This window comes from Octopus bimaculoides, chromosome 1, assembly GCF_046866305.1.
Source record: "Octopus bimaculoides isolate indiv1 chromosome 1, ASM4686630v1, whole genome shotgun sequence".
Taxonomy (NCBI): domain Eukaryota; kingdom Metazoa; phylum Mollusca; class Cephalopoda; order Octopoda; family Octopodidae; genus Octopus; species Octopus bimaculoides.
The window spans coordinates 19,723,326-19,741,568 of record NC_142928.1 but is presented as its reverse complement, the minus strand read 5'-3'; the positions used below and the strand labels follow the sequence as shown (position 1 = coordinate 19,741,568).

Below are 18,243 nucleotides of genomic sequence, written 5' to 3'. Positions count from 1 at the left end.
TTATTTTTCTATCCTTCCTCAATACCGGTTCCCATATGCTATTCATATCTGCACTCGGTCTGCTTAGGAGGTTGTTGTGTCCTAGCATCGTTAGGAATGAGAACCCAGGTTCAAAATTTCCCCAAGACACCTGACGAAGGCTGGAGGGTATATCAGCCGAAACGTTGTGTTAACAACAAACAAGATGAGGACAAATATCTGTCAAATGTAAATAATGTAAATAATGTAAATAATTCCTCATCTCTTAAATATAGAACTGTATTAAAAGAATATCATTTAAAATTTTAGTTGAAACTAAAGCTTCGATAAGATAAGTATTGCATTTATTTTCAGTAATATTGTTAAATGTTCTTCTTTTATTTATTGGTAAAATAAGTATTTTTATATAAATTCATTTGATATTTATTGTTAGTCAGTATATATACATGCATTTTATTATTATTATTATTGTATTTTGACCTGAAGATTAGCTATAATTTTGAATAGAATTGATTTTCGGTCGATTTAATTTGAATCGATTTGATTTTTATTTTATTTTCTATTTGAAAATATGGTTATGAAACACGTGTAGTCATTTTTACTATTTTAATATTTATTACTTTGTATTTTTTGATTTTTATTATAGGTCTTTTTAGTGTATTTGCTTATTAAATTTTTTATATGTGATTGTGGATTTTCATGAATGAATTCAATAATTGTGGGGTTTTTTCTCTAAATTATTTATTTATATATTATATATTGTGAAATTTAATTTAATTTTAATTTTGATAAATTAAACTGAGTTTTTCCCTGTAAATTTGGATTTTTATCCCTAATATTATTATTATTATTATTATATATACACACACACACACACACACACACACACATATATATATATATATATATATATATATATATATATATATATATATATATATATATATATATATATATATATATATATATATATATATAATGTTAAACAGGATGTCAAAGATTAAGGCAAGGCAAACATCTCAAGTCATATACAATATTATTATAGGAAGAAATTGTATATGACTTGAGATGTTTGCCTTGCCTTGATGTTTGATGTCCTGTTTAACAATTATATATCCACTGCATCAGAAATCTGTAATGGCTCCATAACTACCATCTTGGCTTTAACCTTGGAGCCCCAGTAATCCGTTACACCACTTACCTAGCGTACCTAATCGTTAAGATCACCTGTGAACTAAACCCCCATACTTTGTATATACATACATATAATATATATATATATATATACACACACATTACACACATATATATATTTATACATACATCTATAATTATCTATATATATGTGTGTGTATAATTATATATGTGTGCATTTGTGTGTGTTGTGTGGTACATTCCTGTACTCAACAAGACCAATCTATCAACAACACAACTGATGTCCTAAAATCAAGATGTAACATAGAAAGCATTGGTATTGGTGCCACATAAAAAGGAATTGGTGATGATGTCACGTTAAAAGTATTGGTGATGGTGTCACATAAAATGTGCCCAGTATTAGGAAATGCATCAAGCTGTAGACACCCAGCCATTACAAACGATAGAACCTGGTGTAGTCTCTGGCCTGACCAATTCCTGTCAAGTTATCTGTACCAGCACAGAAAACACATTTAAATGATAATGATATATATATCATCATCATCATCATATATATATATATAAGGATTTACTTTTCGTAATGAGATAAAAGACCAAGGCTGTGTATAATATAGAACATTTATAAATAGAATGTCTTATGGCTGTTTCCAGGATATTTATTATATCCCTAACCACCAAACCTGGAACTCAACTGTGGTCTATCCATAGCACTTACTCAGCATTACCTGAAACCTCTGGGTCTAATTGACACCACTATCGCACATAACCTATGATAGATCGCTGACCACTATGCTGATCTTTTTCTCTTCTTGTTTCTTTCTGTGTTCCTTTCTGTTGAAGAGTACAGGCTCGAAATGTTAAAGACTTTCTCTATTCCCAAGTGTTATACTAATACATCCATTTGTTGTTTACACCACCTGTCTGTTGTTTATTCGTGAATTCTCCCTATATATATATATATATATATATATATATATATATATATATATATATATATATATATATATATATATATATATATACACACATATCTATCTAACATAAAGTGAATACAAATATATCAAATACCATGCAACATAAATGGTTGATTTATTAAAATTATCCCTGGCTCTAGAAGACATATTATAGTGATCAAATGGCAGTTGAGACCAGGTTAACTTGAGAAGGGGAGATAAGCTCAGGAATCAAAATTTTTCTAAAATTGACATGCCATTAAGGAAAAGGAGAGGCTTATTGTTTGGTGATAAGAGAACAGCTGTGGGCATGTGTTTCTGTCTCAAAGCTTGTCATCGGCAAGAGAGTTGTCCAGCATTATTTCCGATAGACTAGAAACTTACACATATAGTAAAAAGACTAGAACATGTCTATACCCATGTCATCTGGTACATAATGCCTCTGAAACAAAATGGTCATATGTATTCTCAGTGCTTTCAGTTCTACTTAATATTTAATGTGCAACCAAAGGTGTAAGACATTTGTGACCAGAAAGAGGATTATCTTGGAGATATATGAGATTAAGATATTTGTTGAATATTGTGTCCTGTAGATAGGTCTGATGTGATAGAACAATAATATAAACTGTGTGTCAGTCGTAAATAATAATGGCATAGGAGTGGTTCACATATACATATATATAATTATATATATGTGTGTATGTTCAGTGCATACATACATATATACACACATATACATATATGTGTATGTGTGTGTGTGTATACATATATATATGTATATGTGTATCTATGTATATATGTTTATATGCATGTGCATATATCTATCTATCTATCTATCTATCTATCTATCTATCTGTCTGTCTCTCTCTCTCTCTCTCTCTCTCTCTGTATATATATATATATATATATATATATATATATATATATATATATATATATATATATATATATATATATATGGTGGTTGTCTACTCCTTAAACAGAGTTTCACCACCTCCTGCACCTACACCTTAGCCCTTTCATGGCGTCTGATGTGGCTTTTTAAACCAGACAGTGTTTTGAAAAAACACCCACACAGATTGCACCTCTGATTTGCACTACCAATACCTGCAAGTAAGTTCTGCTCATTGTGGATCCTAACATGTCTTTTAAGACCCCCATTGGATTTGCAAACCCTCTGGCACACACCACATTCAAACGTGTGCACAGACATATAATCAGAATAGCTGGGTGAGGTTTGTTTTCCATGGGTTCGCAGGTGAGATTTGAGGCCAGCCAAGGACAGACATGGTCTGTCACAGACTGTGCACACAAAAAGGTCCTTGTCATTCACCTTCTCAGTCTTCACCTTTTTCCTTAAATGTCTCTTGAGCCCTGCTTGCATCATCCTGGCCTCTTCAAATGCTTTCACTCCACTCCACACCCTTGTTCGCCATCCAACTCGATCTGAAGCGAGGACTTCTATATCTTTTGGAGCCATTCCAATTGACTTCATAGCTATATGTACATATAACATTCATATCTTTATAGCGTACATTAAACAATATTCATCTCTCACTGCACTGGATAGAGTACATTTTTTTAAATTTTAACGGAATAGCAAACTATACAAACATACAAACATACATCCATACATGCATACATGCGTACAAGCATGCATACATACTTACATACATATATAAGTATATATATATGTATATATATATATTTATATATATACATATATATATATATATATATATATATATATATATATATATATATATATATATATATATATATATATATATATATATATGTACACACATATATATATATATATGTATACATATATATATATATATATATATATATATATATATATATATATATATATATATATATATATATATATGTATATATGTATGTGTATGGTTATCTATATATATATGGATATATATACATATATATATATATATATATATATATATATATATATATATATATATATATATATATATATATATATATATATATATATACACACACACACACACACACACCTATATTTTGTGCTTTGTATGTGACCATGTGAATGTGTAAACTAGTAAAGATAAACATGTAGCTCAAAGATTGTAGGTTTCTAAGAAGAGATCTAAAATCTATATTCATCCTTGAAATGTTTTGTATTGAAGATAACAGTTACAGGTAATAACACTGAAAACATTATGATCAGAGATGCCTTCTAATATTTTGTATAACCCATCTTTGAGATGGGAGTGAGTTATTCTTCAACATGAATAAAAGATTTCTTTTCGCTACACACCAAGCTAAATGCTATGCAGCAAAGAATACTTTGAATTCACAGAAAGTATCGATTTTTATGGCTTTGTTGAGTGGAAAAGGTGCTACCTATGTCTTTCCCAGATTTTTCCACTTTTTTCCACATGGAGGAAAGCAATACGGCTGATGTTCAGTTTGATCACAGATATTGACTTGAGAAGGATACACATTGAAGTAACTCTCAAAGGAGAAAAGGATAGCCTCTACAGGTAAATGTGGAAGTGCATGGCTTAGTGGTTAGGATGTTGGACTCATGATCATAAGATTGTGATTTCAATTCCTGGACCAGTCAATACATTGTGTTCTTGAGCAAAACACTTCATTTCATGTTGCTCTAGTCCACTCAGCTGGCAAAAAAGAGTAATCCTGTGATGGACCAGTGTCCCATCAAGTTGAATGGATGGTTAATGTGAGAATTAAGGAAGTAAGCCACAATATAGAGCAGTGATTTTCAACCACTTTTTGCCTATTGATCCCTTTGTTTTCTATTTTACCCTACTGGATCTCCATAGCCATTTGCTGTTGTCATCATCATCATCATCGTTCAACATCCATTTTCCATGCTGGTATGGGTTTGATGGTTTGACTGAGGTGTGGAAAGCCAGGAGGCTGCACCGGGCTCCAATCTGATTTGGCAATGCTTCTACAGCTGGCTGCCCTTCCTAACGCCAACAGCTCTGAGAGTGTAATGGGTGCTTTTACATGCCACCAGCACAGGTGCCATTTATGTGACACCGGTCTCTTTTTAAATACTTATGTGGATCAATGCCCCTTATCTTAAACTTTTGTGGAAATTACTAACAAAAATAAGGACACATAAATGAAATTACACTGAAATTTGGTACCTCATCAGTCATGCTCTGCTCATTGATACCACAATGTTTAGCCCTTTTTCCAATCCCTACAAAAATTTATTTGCCTTGTTTGAAAATGTGTTCAAAATATAATAAGTAGTATAACTGGCACTCTGGTGGTTGCGATGACAAGGGTTCCGGTTGATCCGATCAGCCCACACACGAAATTCACATGCGTGCGGCTGAGCACTCCACAGACACAAAGATCCTTAATGTAGTTCTCAGGGAGATTCAGCATGACACAATGCGTGACAAGGCTGGTCCTTTGAAATACAGGTACTACTCATTTTTTCTAGCTGAGAAATAAAGTATCTTGCTCAAGGATACAACGCAATGCCAAGAATTGAACTCATGACCTTGCGATCATGAACCAAATACTCTAACCATTAAACTACGCACCTTCCCTTAAGTAGTATAGATATACAAGTAAAGTATAAATAGTTAAAAACATGTTTAAATATTTCATTTCTAAGAACATCTCCCTCTCTAAACATCCAGAACCCCCACAGAATTCTTGTGACATATACAGCCCCCTTATGAACTCATATCATCTTGAGGGGGTGGTATGGCAAAAACAGTTTATGAATTTATAAAACAAGAAAAGTACATGTCTTATGAGGAGATTCAAACAGAGTTTTCTTCAGATATTATCCAGGAAGAAAACCCTTGTTTGACACCTGAGAACTCACTTCTCATGATACAGGAACTTATTTATTTGACAAATTTTGTACAATCTATTATAATAAAACTCTCGTGTTTTTCTCCGTCACAACATGTGAATGAGAAAGGAAGGGGTGGTAGATGAATAAGGAAGGAAGGTGTGATGGCAAACAGGTGCGATGATGAACATTCAACGCCGAAAAGAAAAATCAAACAGCGTTTCAACTCTGTGTGAGTATATATGTGTGTATATAAAAGGGAGGTGTATGAATGTTTGTGTGTGTGAGAGTGTGTGCAATGGAAGCAGGATGGCGAACATTCAGCATTGAAAAGAAAAAAATCAAACAGCATTTCAACTTTGTGTAAGCATATGTGTGTATGTGTGTGAGTATACAAGGGAAGTTTGTGAATGTTTGTATGTGTGAACCAGTGTTCTTTCAGTAACAACTGATGATCGATGTTACATCTCCAAAGACAACCACTAGATAACATTGACAAGTGTATTAATTTGATTTACCATCCATATTTATATATAGAATACTACAATTAGCTGTCATTTTTGATGGCACAGAGGGAGCTAGTGTATAATAATGATGATGATAAACAATGGTGAAAACTGATAACGACAACAACAACGATGATAAACAATGGTGACAACTATGGCAAACATGACAATGATGATGACAACAATTGTGATGACAATAATGATGATGACAACAGCAGTGATGACAGCAATGATCATGATAGTGATGACAACAACAATGATGACGATGACAATAACTATGTTGACAATGATGATGATGACAAGAATGATGGCAATAACAACGATGTTGATGATGATGATGACAGCAACAATCACAAGGAAATGATGATGATGATGACAACTGTAATGATAACGCTGACAGTAAAGACAATAATGATGATGACAACAACAACAATATGGATTACTAAATAGGGTCAATTCCACAAAGTTACTGAAATTCGTGCGTAGGAGTGGCTGTGTGGGAAGTAGCTTGCTTACCAACAACATGGTTCCGAGTTCAGTCCCACTGCGTGGCACCTTGGGCAAGTGTCTTCTACTATAGCCTCGGGCCGACCAAAGCCTTGTGAGTGGATTTGGTAGACGGAAACTGAAAGAAGCCCGTCGTATATATGTATATATATGTATATATATATATATATATATATATATATATATATATATATATATATATATATATATATATATATATATATATATGTGTGTGTGTGTGTGTTTGTGTGTATGTGTCTGTGTTTGCCCCCCCCCCCAACATCGCTTGACAACCGATGCTGGTGTGTTTACATGCCCGTAACTTAGCGGTTCGGCAAAAAGAGACTGATATAATAAGTGCTAGGCTTACAAAGAATAAGTCCTGGGATCGATTTGTTCGACTAAAAAACGGCGGTGCTCCAGCATGACCACAGTCAAATGACTGAAACAAGTAAAAGAGTAAAAGAGAGTACCCGGAGATCTGATATGATTGTTGGATGTCATTTAGTCTTGCAGGTTATTTGGTAGAAGTATTAGGCCACTGGACAAATTGCCATACTCATACTTGTTCCAGCCGTTGATATTCTATGTTCAAAACCTACTGAGGACATCTTTACTTTGCTACCTTCAGAGTCAATATAGTAAAATACCAGTCAAATACTGGGGTTTGATTTAACCCACTGATACAGGTGTTTTCTTGGTTTCTTCAAGCAAGAGGCTACGACTGAGAATTTCAAATGGCTGTTTTTAATGCTGCTTGTGCTTTATAGGCAAATATAAATATTGTCCCCACATTCAGTTGCTACACCATTTTGGTAATTAGGAGATACTCTCAGGCATTATTAGCTTTAAAAGACATTGTGTCTGACATATATTGATAGATGAAAAATAGTTTTAATCTGGCAATCTACTATTTCTGTTAATTTTCTACCATAATTCTTTAGCTTAATATTGAACAGCAGTGAAATGCTTAGAGATTTCATTGGTAATTGGAATAAAAGCAGACTAGATGAAATAAATTATTGGCTTGTGGCTGAGATTACACTAAGTTCATAAAATATGTTGCCAGCCCTGTATGTAGATTTTGTCAAGAGAGAAAGCTGACAAGCAGCAATTTTACAATTTGTTACATGTAGTACTGGAAGGATAAAAAGTACCAAAAAAAAAAAATCAAAGAGAGAGAGAGAGAGAGAGAGAAGGCAAGTTTCTCTATTTGACAACTATTAATTAAAAATTACGTTAAGCTATTACTGAAAAACCTATTATTAATTATATTTTATTATCTTTTTTGAAGTTAGCCACAAAACATATATTTTAGAAGTGAAACGATGTCGTGACCAGCATGACTTTATTTCACTTTATTGAAGTTGCTAATTGCTTTCATAGTTTTCAAATGAGAATAAAAATTGCATAAAACATATGATAAAGCAGGTCTGTTATGCAACTTTCGTCTTGTTCCACGTTGCTCACAAATTTAATTATATTGAGAACATAGAGAGTTGAGAAGTCACAAATTCATATCTTGTCAACAGAACTGAGTTGAGTCGATGGTCAAGATGTTTAATTCTCAACGATCGAGATCACTGGACTTGAAATAAACACCACCGTGACAACAATGTCATCACTACGAAATAGAACTATACATTTGGTTCTACTGTTTAGTTCAATATCTCACAATTCAGATAGTCCAATATATCATTTGGGAATTGTGGAGATATTTCTCTGGTCCAACCAAAGTTATGAAAGCTACAAACTCTGAAGTTTGATTCACGAATCCTCAAGACAATTACAATACTTACAACACCTGTCTGTTCTGTCTAAAATGGTTGTAGTATATCTAACAAATGACAGAATAGATACCCCCTTTCTATACCATTATAATCAATGATATTGTAGATATCCTCTCTCTTTCCACCATATCAAACCGCTGACAATATAAACATCCTTTCACAATTTTATATCTAACCACTGACAGAGTGGACGCCATTTCTGTAATCATATCTAAACATTAATGGCATAGATATACTTGATCTATATTATATCTAGTCATTGACACTAGATATACTCTCTTTGCTTTCTTCTTCAAGTGGCTACAGCTGAGATGTATTTCACTATGATCCACCTGATCATCTGTCCCTCGTTAGCTTTAATTGGTCTTTCATTTCTTATTGTGTATTTCAGCCGTTACCACCAATGTAGCTGAGCAGTCCTCATCCTGTGCAGAAGCTTTTAAAATATAATCCCACCACTATTATTATCATTTAACGTTCATTTTCCATGCTGGCATGGGCCAGACAGTATGACAGACGGTGGCAAGGCTGAGAGTCATACTAAGCTCCATCGTCTGGTTTAGTATGGTTTCTACAGTTGAATGCCCTTTCCAATGCCAACCACTTTACAGAGTATACTGAGAATATTTTACATGGCACCAGCATCGGTACTTTTTGTAAGGCAACAACCATGTTAATCTATTGATTAATATTGTCCTGAGATCCCTGCACACATGAAAAAGGCTGAATGGTTTTGGTTGGAAAGCCTTTCCTTTTGATTGCAGGTGTATTTGATCAAGAGTTACCTGAGGTAAAACCGCTAATATTTTGATAGTGATATCTGAATATCTTAAGATTTACTCTTTGATTATAAATATGGGTTTCTTTATCACACAAAGTATTTCTGTGTATTTGCTGGTGCATGTATACACGTACATGCAAGATTGTGTGTATATATGTATGTGTAAATGTACTTTTGAAAAATGTAGCATAGTAATATGTAAGCTTTCTCCAGTGTTACTAGTACGGTTAAGTTCAATGAAATCACTTTTAATTGCAACAGAAGCTGTGTTTCACTTTTACCACTCAGACGTTTGACACTATAAATATCAACAGACTGGCTTTCTAATACTACTCTGAAACAGAGTTTTAATGGAAGGTATGTCAGAGATAAATTTGCATCACAGACACATATATACGTACCTACTTAATCACACACACACATAGTTGTACATATATATACACACACATGTATATGTAGGTATATATGAGTATATATGTGTATGTGTAGGTATATATTCATATATACCGACATATACATGTATGTGTGTATATATGTACACCTGTATGTGTGTTTGTGTGTGTGTGTGTGTGAGCGTGAGTGTGTGTGTGAGAGAGAGAGAGAGAGTGTGTGCATATATAATATGCATGTATGTGTATGTATTTATATATATATGTATGTATGTATATTTATGTTGATAATTGTCTGTTTCTCTTGAAAGAATGCCGCCATTTCTCAATGAATCATTACTAAATTTCACAGAGAACTCAGATGGAATCAGGAATAAAATATGAACAAAAATCAAAGCAAAAAAAAAAAAAAAAGAAAAAAATCCCGAGTATAAGTTCCTTTAGGGATAAACTGAGGATGAGCCAAAAGAGGAGATATAGAGAGAGTGAAATTTGTAAAGGAGTAGCATTTGAGTGGAAGTCTGAGTGAGAAACAGTAACATAGTCAATTTGTCATATCAGTCTCTGTTTTCTTTTCTCTTTTGAGATTTTCTTTAATCTTTTTCATTAAGCCACAGACAGACACACACACACACACACACATAGACATGTATGCACGTACACACACACATATGCACATATACATACATCATATCATGCATCCATATGTGTGTGTGTGTGTGTATCTACATGCATACATACATGCAGACATACATACATACATACATATATATTATTGCTTTTATGCAAAAGTGTCGTAAGTCCAAAACGTTGCTTTTTCAGAAAACGAAAAAAATAGTTTCACCATTCTATATCAAAACCGTTGTACTAAACTTTGACAATTTTTGATATTTTGACATCCGAATCAGTTGGAAATACGATAGTTTAACCAAAAGAGCCGGCTATTACAAGCAAAAGTAAATAGTAAAAAGAAAATGTAAATGGCCAAATTTGTACATTTGACAGTTTAACATAATAGCAACGATATGTGTGTGTGTGTGTGTGTATATATATATATATATATATATATATATATATATATATATATATATATATATATATATATATATATATATATATATATATATATATATATATATATATATATATATATATATATATATATATATATATATCCATGCACATATTCACGTATATTTTCATAGCAATTATGTATTTGTAATATTGTTCTTATTAGAATCCTATACAAGTTGGTAAGCTGGTAAAGTCATTAGCATGCCAGACAAAATGCTTAGCAGTACTTTGTCCATCGTTACATTCCGAGTTCGAATTCCACTGAGGTCGACTTAACCTTTCATCCTTTCAGGATTGATGAAATAACAACCAGTCAAGTACTGAGGTTGATGTAATCAACATAACCTCCACCCACAAAATTTCTGGTTTTGTGCCTATAATAGAAAAGATCATTTAAAAGTCATCTCTTTGAAAAGTTAGTTCATGGTTTCAAATACTATAGAAGTTAGAAAATAATTTGTTCACTCAATATTTCACATTTAAATTTTCTATATTTATAAAATATTCAGATTTAAAACTCTTATAAATTGCACGGTTTAATTTTCATAAAACCACAATATATTTCAAATTTCAATTAAAATTACAAGTTCAATTTACCAGGCATAATACTTTAATATTTAAAAATACAAATTTTAAAAGTGATACAATTCTGTAAGAGGCTACGATAAATTTCGATGGCATTTCTAGGGTTGTGTTGATGGTTTTCCACATTTTTTCCCATTCTCATTGTCAACTTGTGATTGACCATCGGCGCACTTGGGATAAAATTGTGATATCCATTTGAGGTAAATGCTGTTACAAGGTGTAATGCACACACATCATTAATTGCAACTCTCATGCTGTTAGAAATAGTATTTCCTTTTGCTTCCAAACATAGGTAGACGACTGGTAAATTTACATGAAATCTCCAAAGAGTAGGACTGAAAATATTCTTCCAGCTTATGTATCTTCATCTTCTCTACAACTGCCTTCACCATCGTCTTATTTGTTCACCACTTTTTCGTCTCTCACAGCCTTTCTCTCGTTTTCTCTTTTCCTTTTTTCTCTCGTCTCGTTCTTAGTCCTTGTTTTCTATTTCGTTTTCTCATAATCCTCTCCACTCTCTCCTTTTACGTGTGTTTTAGAATAGTCCTTCAATCCAAAATTAACTTTTTCTCTTCAATCCGTTTTACCTAATATGCACATTGTTACTTTGTTCACTTTCTATTCTTTTGAATCGAAAGACATTAAATGTCCATTTAATTCCTTGTCACGTGTCCTGTTTGCCTGTGCAAAAAGCCTACTTTCTGTATCCTTTTTAATCCTCAACACTTGTCATACATAATTTCTGTCATACTCTTTTCACACGTTCGTATATTCTCGTATACCTGTTTTTTTTCCCCTCCCCATTGCAAACACAGTATGTCGCATATCATTGACTCTATCATTTGTTATGGCCGTATCTTCATTAAACCTTATTCTAGTAGATGTCTCTTTAGATACACTGACACGCTGCAACTAGCAGCTGTGTTGCTAATGTGCCAAAACTACACAACTTCGTTCAAAAGTTAACGAAGCGTAGGTGTATATTCATGTGTGTGTGTGTTTGTGTTTGTGTGCACGCGCGAGCATATATGTGTGTGCGCGCATGTATGTGTGTGTGAAAGAGAGAGAGAGAGAGGAAAAAAAGGGAGAAAGAGAATTGTAAATAGGAAGTGAAGTATGAGAATTAATTTTTTTTTATTCAAGATTTCGTTTTATTTATTAATTGATTGAAAATTTTAGCGAAAGCTCTGTAGAAAATCTTTCCTGTTGTTGTTGCTAGTGAGTATAAGTAATAAAGTTTATGCCATATGGTATTACGTTTCTGTCTTTGCTATTCTTCGTTGGTCTGTTGTTTTCTTCGATGTACACTATGCTTTCATTGTCACTGTTTCACCTGTAAGTATCATTGTTGTATGTTGCCAAGTTGTTGAATATTTGCTTATTAGCGGATAGATTTGACAGCTGAAGAGACGTATTTTGACAATATTGATAATAATGCTTTGTGGCTAGTTTGATAGATATAGTTGAGCGTTTGATTTGGCTATTAATGAGGGTAATCTAGTGCTATGTCTTGGAACTATTTAACTGTAATATTTAATTTGTGTTCGTTGAATAATAAATGTAGGTCTTTCCCTAACTTATCGCCCTGTTGAGCGTTTAATTTCTTGGTGATTAGTAACCTATCATCACAATAAATACTACCTTCTGCCTGTGGGAATATATTTTTCAACATTGGTAGGAGATGAGTCCTGCCATGTCACTGATTACAGTGGAATCGTTGGCTCCCATACATGTCAAATGATACATTAGTAAATTTTCGATCCCACGTGTGTGGAAGATTGTATTTCTCATTAACAATACTATTTTAATTTCATCTTCTCTGATTTCTGTAAATCCTTTTGCAATATTCATTTACATTATCCTTACATATAACTCATTTGATTTATGATACAGTCAACATCCACAGATTTGTCGAAATATGAAATACGAAAATGACACCTCTCTTTCATTATCTATATGGTTAGTTGAAAATCACTAATACACACTTCAATTTGAAGAGGAAATCGTCTCATGTGCAAGTCTTATAATGGAAATAAGAGATCGTGTATAGTTGAGGTCGGTAAAATTTTATTTTCCACCTAACCATCCACAATCAAAGCACCCAGGAAGAATTTTTTCATGTCTTCATACAATATACAAAACTTTTGAAATGTAAATACCGATCATAATTCCCAAAAGATAAATCATTTCGATATCTTTTATTTTCCTGTTTTTCTGTTTTCCTTGTCTTTATTCCCATTTTACTTTTCTCGTTCATATTTTCATCTGAGTCAGTTCACCGTTTTGTACAAATTATTCGAAATTTTTAAATTTTAGAATTCTCAAATAATTTATATCTCAACAATTTCTGTTTAATCATCACATTCGAATGTCAACTCTTGTAAACGCTTTAAAATTTAATTTAAAATCAAATATTAATTTAGCCTTATAAATATTCTAATATTTTTACATTTTGAAAATGCCTTTTAGTAAAAACAGTATGCTCAAAGGCCATATAGAAAAGGCACTGTATCCTTGATTGACTATAACCCGTTGCAATAAAATCCACATTAAAATCCACATTTACAGATGACAGCGTATCCCTGACTGATCATAATCCGTTTCAATAATATTTCCATCCAAAATACATTTAAAAAAGCATTACATGCCATAGTAAGAATATGAACCCATAATTCATTTCAATAAAATTTACATTAATAAAGTAACACTTCAAAAACAATTACATGCTATAGTAAAGAAAGAAAGTGAACTCCCATCGTTGTCTATTAAAAATGTCGCTCAGCCACTATAAAACAAAATATTTAAAAGCCATAAATCCCTGTATAAATTCTCCATTGTTTACTAAACAACATCGCACACTTCTATACAAGCGACCTCTCCTACTTTCATGATTGCTCAGATTTTATATGTGACTGGCTGATGATACAACAGCATTATATTGTAAGGTTAAATTGCTTTTCATTTACTTGTTGGAAATATCTCAATTGAGCGAAACGCGCGTACACCAGTTGAAGTCAATATTTTGCTAAAATATATCAATTAATCCGTAGAATATGCGTTGAATTCTCGCCGTCGTTTGTGATTTGCTTTGTTCTTAGTAAGCAATATTGAAACTATGTGGAAGCGCGTGGCTTAGTGGTTCGGGTGTCAGCATCATGGTCGTAAGTTTGTGGTTTCGATTCCTGCACCGGGCGACGTGTTGTATTCTTGACCAAAACACTTCATTTCACGTTGCTCCAGTCCACTCAGCTGGCAAAAAGGAGTAACGCTGCGATGGACTGGCATCCCGTCCAGCTGGGGAACGCATACGCCATTGAAACCGGGAAATCGGGCCCATGTGCCAGGCTAGGCTTTAAAAGGGCGCATTTATTATTATTATTTTCATATTGAAACTATACGTACACACACATACACGCACGCACACACACATACATCTATATCACTGCTTTAGCGTCTATTTTTCCATGCTTGAATGGATCAGACGAAATTCCTTGAGGAAGATTATCTACGGCCGGATGCCTTTCCTGTCTCTAACTCTCACCTGTATTAAAGTAAGCTAATATTACATCGTAGTCGGCAAAATGGTTTCACGGAGGAATGGAAACGAAGAACACCGTTTATATGACGGTGACATTCTTTTACCACCATCAGGGGATATCAAGAGCATGAAATACAAACACACATACGACGAAGACAAACAAAACGAAACTTCTAATTCAATCTCAAACTTTATCCTTGAAAACATTTTGTATGTGAATACTCTACTAAAAAGTATTAGGTAATCCGCCAGCTTAATGTTAAAGTATGTATTTTTGTAACTTGACTAAAAACATATACATACATACATATATATATATATATATATATATATATATATATATATATATATATATATATATATATATATATGGATATATATATGTATGTATATGTATGCATGTATATATATATATATATATATATATATATATATACACACACACACATGTAAACTACTCTTCACTTTTGATATCAAGAGTTTATATACGCTGATCCCACACAACGAAGGACTTCTTGCACTGAAACATTTTCTGGACCTTCGACCCAACCTCCAGCCTGACACCTCCACACTTCTTCGTCTGGCGGAACTTCTTCGCTCCGTCGACTGCTTCTTGTTCGCGGGGGATTTTTACCAATAGTTTTCAGGGGTGGCCATGGGAACAACAATGGGCCCCAACTATGCGAACCTGTTCGTTGGCTACGTTGAGACCCAGATATTCTCACGATTCACTGGTTCCACTCCCGAACTATATATTGCCGCGAACAACTAGACTCCTTCCTCTCTTTTGTCCAATCCTTCCATCCTGCCCTCGAATTCCCCTGCAATATTTCTAACTCTTCCGTCGCATTTCTCGACATGTCTATCAGTATACACCACTCCGCTCTCACTACGTCGATCCACTACAAACACACCGACTCACACTCCTACCTTAACTTCTCCTCCTCCCACCCTACCCACACCAAGCTCTCCATCGCCTACTTCCAATTCCTCCGACTGCGCAAGCACTGCAGTGAAAACCATGACTTTGAGACTCAGTGTCAAATCATGGCTCGCTACTTCATCCTTCGTGGATATCCCCTCACCACTATCCACACTCCCCTTGCCAGGGCACATTCCTCCCCGCACCCGCCCCACTGTTACCGACTCCCATTTCCCTTCACCTACAACTCCTCCACCCTGTTCCTCAAACGTACCATTCTCCAAGCCTTCCGGCGACTTCAGTCCGACCCCTCCACCTCGCACATCTTCTCCAACCTACCCCTTACCTCCTTCAAATGCTCCTCCTGGTGCACAGTTTCTTCCCTAGCCCCACCTCTCAGCCTGGCTTGTCCTCCTGCTCCCGCCTACGCTGCCGTACTTGGTCCTATCTCTCCAACACCACCTTCCTCACAAGCAGTCATCATCATCTCTATCACATCACTGACTCCTTTACCTGCACTTCCAGCAACGTCATTTACTGCATTTCCTGCTCTTTCTATCCTTCTTGTACATCGGTCAAACGGGACGCCGCTTGGCTGACGTGTTTACGGAGCACCTCCGAGACATCAGACTCAGCAATGACATCCTGGTCTCGCGCCATTTCCGCTCCACCGGTCATTTACTACAGCATGTCTGTATCGCGGACTGTCTTTGCACAGGGACCATCTTCTCTCTTCGCTCCTTTGCGCCACATGGGCTCGTCTCTCCTCCTCTCTTCGTCTGACTCCCCTCTTCTCCTCATCTGACTTCCCTTCTCTTTTCCTCCGACACCTACTTCCTCTCTTCACTCCTACCCACCTCTTCTCTTCATTGATAGTACCCCCCACACACCACCACTCCGCACCACCACTCCACACCACCACTCCAGTACACCACTCCATACCACTCCACACACTAACGCTGACCACTTCCCTGCACCCACACCACACAGCATCATCCACACACACATTCACACACAATCTTCAATAGCGTCACCACACATACCACTATATGAGCAGCAACATATTACAGACGCACACACCCACACACCCACAGACGTCAAAGTCAGTAGCCCCTATTCACACACACACACACATACATACATACACATCCACACACACCATTCTCACATGCACGCGCATCTTTATGTAAGATCAACATCACTTTATTATTTCCCTTTCTTCCAACCTCTTCTTTCAAACTCTTTTACTAATCAGTCGCCATGTTTGACCGCTAAATCTACAGCTATTTTTTCACTCTCTCTCTGTTTATTTTGTCTTATTCCATTATGTTAAAGTGCGTAGGCTCGAAACGTAAAAGACTTTTTCCTTTTCCCGAGCGTCAAACTAATACACCTGTTTGCTGTTCATACACCTGTCTTCCTCTCTTATTTTTTTCTATAAATTTCAACTATATATATTAGAATGTAAGAGATAACGGAATAAGTATATATGGAATATTCACAACAAAACGTATATTACCATAGAGAAATGTTTTACCGCGTAAATGATGAGAAGAGGAATGTACAATAGAGAATAAGAAGATGTATAAAAATTCTTACGATCGTCTCATGATTATATAACTTATCTAAATGGAATCGAAACGATAATCATATTGAAGTTGCATAACCATTCTTCAGGGATATAAAAGGAAGAAATCCGTTCTTAAAAGTTTATCTGTGTTTATAAGAATTAGTTTATCCATAGTGGTATAGATAGGAGTCGTAGGAACTCTGTATAAATTTCCATATAGTAATCCAACGAGGCTTTGAGAGATTTTCATAGTAGTAATCCACTATAAGTTTTTCATAGTAATTGTAAATGTTAACAGTAGAGATTTGTTCGTAATTACCCACAAGAGGCTAAACGAAGAGGGACAATACAAGGACAGACAAACACATAAGTAGGGGAAAATAAAAACGAATTAAAAAGATGGTTATAAATAATGGAAGCTGGAATGAAGGCCACTTGACTCCACGATCCAATTGACCTCATTTAACTCTTTTAACACAATTTTTAAAACATTAATTCATTATAGTTAAACGTTCTCATGTTAAAGTTTGTGAAAGGCCACCGTTGGTGGTAACCTACTTATATCACTCTCTTTCTCCAGGTCCACAATCTCCGTCCCGTACCTTTTCATCAGTCCAATCCGATCTTCGTCACTCACTATGGCACATTCGGCATAATAC

The 18,243-nt window shown here is 34.6% G+C and overlaps 1 protein-coding gene across 3 annotated transcripts in view; it reads left to right on the top strand.

The window, feature by feature from the left end:
- LOC128247021 (uncharacterized) overlaps nucleotides 1–18,243 on the top strand; it is an 811,207-nt gene that overhangs the window by 105,473 nt on the left and 687,491 nt on the right. The window lies entirely within an intron of this gene.